The following is a 9,589-nucleotide window of genomic DNA, read 5'->3' as shown; positions in this document are numbered from 1 at the left end:
GTCCCGATAAGTAGGTGGGCTCGGGAAGGAGTTGGGAGTTTTATTTGATGATATTGGTATAGGTGAAGTAAGAACTTTGTAGTGGTTTAAGCCTAAATTATTAGGCAGAGGTATAGTGTGATATTTCAGTTGTGCAAGAGAGAACTGAAAAGAAGGGAATAGTAGCTGCTTGAGTGGTTGGAAAAGGGTGGAATAAAACATTCCTGTACCTGTAAAGCTAGAACAACAATAAAAATAAAAACTTATTAATAAATGTGATTATTGAGACAATACGGGAATTAGTGGTCAGGGGGAATACCGGAACTGAAAAGAGAGATTGCAAATGGAAGATGTGTTAAAAACCAGAAAAACTACTAACGGCTCTGCCCTCCCCACCATCATTGAGAGGAAGGACAGGAGCGCAAAACTGTCTCCTTATAAGAAGTACAAGTTATTGCCCTCAGCCGCCAATAGTCGTTCTGATTTCAACAGAGAAGTTGAAAGGGTTATTTAGATTGCAAACTGGTGCTGTTATTCCGTTATCTTGGTGGAGGGTAGCTGTGGAGAAAGGCTGAGAGGGCATCAACATTAGCAATTATATGTCTGACAATTGCTGTTGCAGTTGCAGGATTGTTGGGGTTGAGATCCTGCTGAAGTTGGCTTGTTTCTTGACAGTGCTGTAGGTAGTGCTGTAGCGGTTCTTTTGTGTCTTGATTACAGTAATTGCACGGTCTTATTAGTCTTTTCTGTGTTGCTGGGTCTTCAGTCGCATTTTACAGATGATGACAGCGTCCTGGCGTGGTGTTTTCCTTACAATTGGGTGGTGTAGTATGTTTGTAGCTTCAATATACCACTTTGCAGATCTTGATCCATCTAGGAAGGCTCGTCTTACTTTGCTAATCTTTTGGATGTTGCAGTTGGCTGCCATTTGATTCCTGATGGTTTTAAGTGAGGTTTGCAGAGTAATGCTTATGGTCTGGCACATTAAGGCTGATTTGTCTAGGTGATTAGCCTTGTCATTGCCAGATGTGCCGGTGTGACTTGGAATTCAATTCAAAGTCACTTGCCTGTGTTGTTTTGGTGATATAAGGCTATGAATTGGATTTCTGTTATGAGATAAACATTCTCTGTGGTTTCCTTGTTGCTGAGGGCCAGGATGGGTCATCAGGAATCTGTATGGATTCTTGTGTTCCCATACTGTAGGTTAGTTGAGTGTTCTAGGGCTTTTGCAGTAGCCACTAGCTCAGTTTGTAGTGTGGAGGAATATTTAAAAAGCCTCCAATTTTCTCTATGTCCTGATGGGGAGACAACTGCAGCAGCAGCTGCAGAGATTGCGCGGTCCAATGATCCATTGGTATAGTAGATGTTAGGTGTAGGTGTGTTCCTAATTGCATTCTTTGCAGCTTCAGAGAGTTGCTCTAGTGTGCAGAAGGCTTTGCTTGTTGCTGGTAGGATGGTAATGTTGTATTTGATGGGGTCCTCAGCTCAAGGGGCAGGAGTGCTGTAGCCTTTGTGCTTTTGTTGTCCCTTGGTTTTGTGGGCCTCATTTTGCATTTACATCCTTCTGAGTGTGTCTAGTAGTTTCTTTGCATGAGAATTGGGTGGGTCTACCTCTTCTGTTAGAGGTAGAAGTCTTTCCAGTTTGTTATTGAGTGTGCTTGTCCTGTCTGCAATAATTGACTTTAATATAATACGGCTATTCCTAATGTCTATCCTGGCTGACAGGGAAATTAGGTTGGTTTCTGCTCTAAGTAAGCAGTGTCTTGTCCACATTAGAGAGCCACAGATGAGTCTAATGGCGTTATTTTGCACTACTTCCAATTATTCTTTTTGGGTATCGGTCATTGTGGTGAGAGAAGGTTCAACATCAGGGCTACTCAACTGGCGGCCCGCGGTCCGAATCCGGACCTTCTGAGTGTTGTAGTTGGACCCCAGGCCCCAGGAGAAGAAAATATATTTAAGTAACACGAAGGTGCTGATGATGCATTCTTGCAAGTGTATTTCCTCAGCTGTGAGTCAGGGGTCTATAGTACTTATGTACAGTATTTAACTTACGAATGCTCCTAAGACCTTATATACTGTGTATATAACGGATTTTGAGCGAAGCGAAAAATCTATTTTTGGGTGAGATGGCCATGTCGTCCTGATGGAAGTTCCTATAGGGTAGCTTCCTAGGGTATATTACAACTACGGCGATATTCCCAGAGAATTTACCTTAAGGTACCAGAATTCTAACTCCTGGAGCGAGTATCCCTCGTGAAAGGGATATCGCGACATATCAGAGGAAGTATTCTAGATACGCCACATGGCAATCTACATCCTGGACAGAGATTTCGTCTCGTAGGAGGTGATTGGCGAGATACGAATTCGGGAAAGAAAAAGGGGAGCCGCTCCCAAGGCTTCCCTATCCTCCGATTCGTATGCGTGCCTGGCGCCAATCCTGGCGCCATCTGTATTCCTTGTAGCTTACACGAGGTGCTACAGATACTGTTTGTAGGGAGGGATCCTACAGCCCTTTCTTAGAAAGGCAAGGGCGGGTCCATCAGGACGACATGGCCATCTCACCCAAAAATAGATTTCTCGCTTCGCTCAAAATCCGTTTTTTGGGCTCAAGCCATGTCGTCCTGATGGAAGTGTACCAGAGCATTACTGTATCTGTGGATTCTCAGAACGTGCCGTACTCCCCGGAGGTAATTTTTTCCCGGTCGACTAGACCTAGAGACCTAAGATGTTACCATTATACATCTTTTCAACTAACTATAAACTATGTTAGAGCTTCCTGCCCCCTACAGGGAAGAGTCCTACTACACTCTGGAAAAGTCTCGAAGAGTACATATACCTATGTATGAATACCAGGCAAGCTAATATAGTGGTCTCGCCCTATATTAAGTAAAGCATAGTTTGCAAAGAACCACTGCGTCAATATGAAATATCGACCAGTTCTCCGCACAATACTTGTATTGGACAAAGGTTTTATATCCGCATAGGAGGAAAACCAATGCAACATAGCTTGCATAATGGAACAATTCTATTAGAATTATCCCAGATAAGGTACATAGAATGAATGCTCAATTATATCAATAAATTGACACAGGTGAAGGAGACGCAAGGTTCTCAAGAACCAGATTATTGACAGGCAATAAATAGACAGGTTAACCACAATTATATATATATATATACATAAGAAGAGGATAACCCAGAACTTTAAGCATAAGTATGATAGTAAACAGAGCTTGTTTGTCTGAAAGAAAAAACATTAGATGCCACTTTTAATATACCGAGGTATCAAAGTCATAAAAGCCTCTATTACAAATCAATGACATTAGCGTTAGAAACGCTCGGCACACATGTCTGCACTTACGCTAGGTTCAACTTCGGAAATGGAACAGTCTGGATGGGCAACACAGTGCCCTCACTTAGTTTTTAGTACAGTATGTAACTACACACTCACCCTGGAATTAATCGTCCCAATTAAGACCACTGTTCCTCGCAGAGTTAAACAGTAGGGTTAACACCGCGACCCACTGCTACCACAGATCTCTTTTAGTTCCTCTACTTGCTTCGCATAGTGGCGAAAGAACACTCTGGAAGACTTCCAGCCAGTGTATGAACGGAGATGTTCAAAATCCATACAATTAAAGAAATTTAAGGATGAGGCAACTTTCCTCGGATCGTGACCTGCGGGTGTATTGTCAGGATCCGCTCTGCGAATAAAATATGTGATTTTCGCTTTAAGTTGATTCAGAGATAAATTTGAGCCTGATGTTTCTCCCCTGAATAGTTGACCACCCTTGAAGTCTGAAGTTCTATGAAGATAGACCTTTAGGCATTCTACTGGACATAGAGATGCATCTTCTTTTAGAGGGCAGATTCTCCAGGGACCCCACCTGTTGGTGGGTAACTCATTCTTGGCGAGAAACGTAGGATCCGGAAACAGGTTCAGTTCTCCCTCATCCAGGAACTGAACACGACCTGCCTCTCTCGAGAGGCTACAATCTCACTAACCCTGGCCCCGGACGCGAGTGCAAAATAGGAAAATAACTTTTTATGTCAAATCCTTTAACGCACACTCTTCATTGCTCAACAGAGAAGCGAAATAAAGAACTTGTCTACAGACCATGAAATGGGCTTTGGAGGTGCTGAAGGTCTGAGCCTAGCACAGGCTTTCGGGACTTTATTAAAGATCTCGTTACCTAGGTCGACCTGGAAGGCATATAGAATGGGTCTTGTCAAAGCAGACTTACACGCTGAAATCGTGTTCGCTGCCAACCCTTGACCATGGAGGTGGAGAAGAAAGATAAGCAGAAGTCTGTCAAGATCTCCTGCAGATTCTTCGCCTTGACAAAAGGCCACCCATTTTCTCCAAGATGACTCATATTGCCTTCTAGTAGATTTGCACTTATATTCCTCAAGGAAGTCTATACTGGCTTTCGAAATCCCGAAACGCTTTCTCACCGCTAGGGAGAGAAAATCATGAGCTGCAGGGTCCAGGTTTTCTGTAATGAGGCGCAGACAGTTGACTTCTGGACTCGCTGGGTCAGAACTGGATCTGGTAGTGGTACAAACTTCAGCTACAGTTCCAATGCCAGGAGGAACCACACGCTGCTCGGCCACTTGTGGGCCACTATTGCCGCTACCCCTTGAAGGATCTCAGTTTGTTGAGGACCCTCAACAGAAGGTTGTGAGGAGGGAACAGATAAATCTTGGACCATCTGTTCCAGTCGAGGGACATCGCGTCCACTGCTTTCGCTAAGGGGTCCTCGTACGGGGCACGTACAGGGGCAACTTCTTGTTGTCTTTCGTCGTAAAGAGGTCTATCTGCAGTTCTGGGACTGATTCAGAATGAAGGAGAATGATCCTGCGTCTAAGGACCATTCCGACTCTATCGGTGTGAACCTGGATAGAGCGTCCGCTGTCACATTGCGGACTCCTTGAAGGTGAACTGCCGACAGGTACCACTTCTTCTTTTCCGCCAATCGTAAGACGGCCAACATCACCTGGTTGAGAGGTGGTGACCTCGATCCTTGTCGATTCAAGTATCCCACAACTACCTCGCTGTCTATCACCAACCTTATGTGGATCGAGTGACGCGGGGAGACTTTCTTTAAGGTAAGGAGCACTGCCCTAGCTTTTAGAAAGTTTTATGTGAAAGGTCTTGAATAGCTTGGACCAAGTCCCCTGGACTTTTTTTCGATGAGAGTGACCTCCCCATCCCTCCTTCGAGGCGTCTGAGTGAATCGTCACCGACGGGGGAGGTGGCTGAAGAAGAACCGACTTCTTTAGATGTCTGGCTTGGGACCAAGGCCTGAGAAGAGTACTTAGCCGAAGCGGCTGGTCTTCTCAGATCTCTTCGCGCGTTTGATGCATAACTTCTCCAAACTCCGATTGCATCCTTTAGCTGTGCTCTTAGCACTGGGTCTGTCACCGAAGCAAACTGGAGAGAGCGCAGTACCCTCTCCTGCTCGTGTCTTGATATCCTTTCGGAATCTAGAAGTCTCTTGACAGAACCCTCTATCTCCTTCCTTTTCTTCGCCGGGGTGGATAAACGGTGTGACAAAAGGTCTCAGTGGATTCCCAGCCACTGGAACTTTTGAGATGGAGAAAGTCGAGACTTTTTCTGTTGATCTTGAAGCCTAGGTACTCTAGGAACTGGATCACTTGACTGGAAGCTTGCAAGCATTCGGTCTCGGATGCTGCCCACACCAACCAGTCGTCCAGGTAGGCTACTACCTGAATTCCCTTTAGGCGTAATTGTTTGAGAGCTACGCTCGCATGCTTCGTAAAAATCCTTGGGGCTATGTTTAGCCCAAATGGCATGGCTCCGAAGGCGTATAGTCTTCGTTGTAGCCTGAACCCTAGGTAGGGGGAGAGTCGATGGCTAATTGGAATGTGCCAATAGGCGTCTGACAAGTCTATAGAGACGGAATATGCCCTCTTGGGCAGTAAGGTCCTGATGTGTTGCAGTGTTAGCATTTTGAATTTGCAATTCACTATGAACTTGTTGAGTGGCGACAAGTCCAGAATGACTCTGAGCTTTTCCGAGTCTTTCTTGGGAACACAAAACAGCCTCCCTTAGAAATTGATGGGCTTCACCCTTCGGATCACCTTTTTTCTCCAACAGTTCTTGAACGTACTCCTCCATAACGGGGGTGGAGTGTTGGAAAAACCGAAGGCACGGGGGTGGAGTGCTGTACCAGCTCCCGCCCAGTCCATTCTTGAGTAGGCTGTGGGCCCAGGGATCGAAGGTCCACCGATCCCGAAATTTCAGAAGTCTCCCTCCTACCGGTATCACCTTACTTGGACTGCCGTCCTGAGGTCTTGCCTTCCTGACCACGACCACCCCTGAATCCCCTTCCCCTTGAGGGGCGTCTAGACGAGCCTCTGGTTGCTCCTCTAGGCTTTGCTCGAAAGGAAGTAGACTGCCCTTCGAACGCTGGGGTGAATGCCGTGGACTGTGTCGACACGGCCTGGGGTACCCACTGAAAAGTGGTCGGGGTTTGTGCCACGATCTGGGGCACTGGGGGCAATGGCAATTGCAGTTGCTGTTGCTGTCTAAGAGGCTTGGCTGGCCGAGACGGTAGCCTAGTCCTCATAGTCTTCCTCTTTGGTTGAGGACCCTCATCCGGGGAAGACTTTCTTTTGATAGCCAGGCCCCACTTCTGGAGAAGGTTTGTATTCTCCAAGGCGGCCTTATCAACAATTTCTTTGACCAAGTCGGTAGGGAAAAGGTCTTTTCCCCAAATGTTGGAGGAGATTAGTTTCTTTGGCTCGTGCCTCACCGTAGCCGAGGTAAACACGAACTCCCTACAAGCTCTCCTTGCCTTGACGAAGCCATAAAGGTCCTTCGTCACTGTGGCCAGATGAGGCTTGGCCACTACCATGAACATTTCATGGACCTTGGGGTCACTTGCCATCGTCTCGAGAGTAGTCTGAAGAGACATTGAGGCAGTCAGTCTTTCTTTTGTATCGAACTCACTTCGCAAAAGAAAGTCAGACAGCTTAGGGAGGTCCTTGCCGAACTGACGTCCGGCAATATCAGCCTCCAACTTTCCCACTGAGAACGTAAGATGGACGTCCTTCCAGTCTTTGTGGTCCATAGGCAGGGCCAGCGACAAGGGTTTACACTCCTCTAGGGAGGGGCAAGACTTGCCGGCCTCGATTGCTTTTAGTACAGCCAGAAACCCTTTCTGTAAAAAGGGGAAGGCTCTAGTAGTCGAGGACACAAAGGAAGGGAGCTTCCTATTCAATGCGGCTACCTTTGAGTTAGAGAAGCCCCTCTCTTTCATCGAGGATGAAAGTAGAGCTTGAGCCTTAGCATGGTCCATCACTATGACCTCCTTCGGCTCTGTCTCCTCCTTTGAAGCTGGTTCCTTCCTCAGCCGGACATAACAGTCCGGATATGATGCCTTGCTGGGCCAGAATTCCACCCTCCAGGGGAACTGAGCCCAGCTTATCCGAGATGATGATCTTTCCAGTCGTCATCGGCATGTGCTCAGCATACCTCCATGGGTTAGCATCTGAGCACAAGGGAAGGTCTTTCACATTGAGCTTTTTCTGGGGCCCATGTGATTCTGCAAGGCACTGCATTCGCAGTTCCATTACAGCCGCCTTCTCCTGATTCTCCTTCTGCATTTGTTGGATCATTCCAACAATAGAAGAGAGGGCCTGTCCCAGCTCTACTGGGAGACCGGCCGATGTAGAGGGGCTTGAACTTCATCCTGGGCTTCTGCCAGGAGGTCTTCCTCCTGACACCCATCCACATCAGACATCCTGTCATCTAGCTGGATGTCTTGCATCGCGACCGCGACTTCAGCATCCACCTGGATCTGAACTTAGGGGATCTCCTCTTGAGGCTGGGGAATCACTGCATCAGCTGATGACTTAGGGAAAGGATACGCCCTCATCTTCTCACTTGGAAGATAAGGGCCAGAAGTGTTCTTTTGGAAGCCCCTTACCCAGGTACGAAGCTTCTTCCTAGCTATTTAAATGTCTCAGTAATCAGGTTAGTGCACACAGTACATACCTGAGGGTCCCAATACCGGAGATCATCCTTGGAGACAGCGTATGCTGCGTGTCTCCTACAAAACTCATGTCCGCAGAGGTTCTTGCTGCTGACATTGCAGAAAGTACTTCCCCACTTCGGAGTGTCCTTCTGTAAAGAGAAGAAATTTCCATGAGTATCAAGTGAACTATGTATCACTGGATATGCATAGTATAACATAACATTTCATAAAGGAAAGACACACACTTGTGTTTCCTTCACAACCCATTGTTGCAGCCTTCCAGATAATAAAATCAAAATGGTTTATCTCTTCTAGAGTAACCAATGCAAGGTTTCCAGAGGAAACAGGTGGAGCTCACACCTAAGCAATGATTTTAAAATTCTGGATAATAGACAGGGAAGAACTCAGCTTCCTATCTGAGGGCAACAGCAAAGGGATGTGCAAGAAAACACAATAGTGTGAGAAGATACAGTGCTGTACCAAAACCCTTACTATAGTTTTCTTCTTACTGTATATGCTATACAGAAGAATACTAGTACAGTATAGGGGGATGTGTGCCGGCCTGCCTTTGCCGGCCGGCACACACCACAACTAGCTTTAAAGTATACTACTTAACAGCTATAGGGCGGCAGCACTCCGGTTTAAATGCCTGTGCCGGTCGGCAGCAACTGCCGGCCGGTAACAGCCAGTGTTGGCCGGCAATGGCTGCCGGCCAGCAACTACACAAGGTAGTACCCAGCTACCGGCCACACTCTTGGTGACCGGCAGACAAGGGCTGACATAAGCCGGCCGGCAAAGGTACAAGACCGATGCCAGCCGGCAGCAAAAGAACCAGAGGACTACACCTGCCCGGCTGCCGGCCTCATAGGCCGGCAGCCGGGTTAGGTACAGCACTAGAAGAAAAATAGAATGGATGCCGGGATAAGAGTGTACACAACCTCCAAGCCCGGCAACCGAAAGAGTGCATATAAGGAAGGGGAGAAACTAATTCACGCTTCCTGACCAATGCCGTCTGGCTCTACAGGCAGGCATGGATGAGGGACCAAGAGAGGTCCGGGCAGCACTCGAAAACATAAGACCCTTGCCGGCCAGCAGCTCTGCCGGCCGGCAAGGGGCTGAGTCAATTCCACATCCTAACCTATACTAGGTCCAGAAGTAGAACAACGTACAGTACAGTAAGACCCATGCCGGCCAGCTCTGCCGGCCGGCAAGGGGCTGAGTCAATTCCACATCCTTACCTATACTAGGTCCAGATGTAGAACGACGTACAGTACAGAAATGGTACGGCCATTACGAAGAAAGAGGGAGAAGGGACAAGAGGGTCGTGCCAACCTTGCTTTAGTGACAGATCACCCGCAGCCAAGAAACTTATCTTAGCCTAAGGGAGATCTAAGGGGAAAGGCCAGCAATACTTGCCATCTTCCAGAGCACCAAAGCAAGGAAGGCGTTGCTACTCCCAAGGGAAGAACTTATCCTCCCCCGAGAACAGCAACAGGACTAGTCTGGTAGATCACAAAAGAAGGAATCATATCCACAGAAACCTTCGGTAGTGACCTAAGGGAGCTAAGCTCCCTTTGTATGTGTTAGGTCAGCGAGGGGGACTCAGC

This window comes from Palaemon carinicauda, chromosome 10 (genome assembly GCF_036898095.1).
Source record: "Palaemon carinicauda isolate YSFRI2023 chromosome 10, ASM3689809v2, whole genome shotgun sequence".
Classification (NCBI taxonomy): domain Eukaryota; kingdom Metazoa; phylum Arthropoda; class Malacostraca; order Decapoda; family Palaemonidae; genus Palaemon; species Palaemon carinicauda.
Note: the sequence above shows the minus strand (reverse complement) of the source record.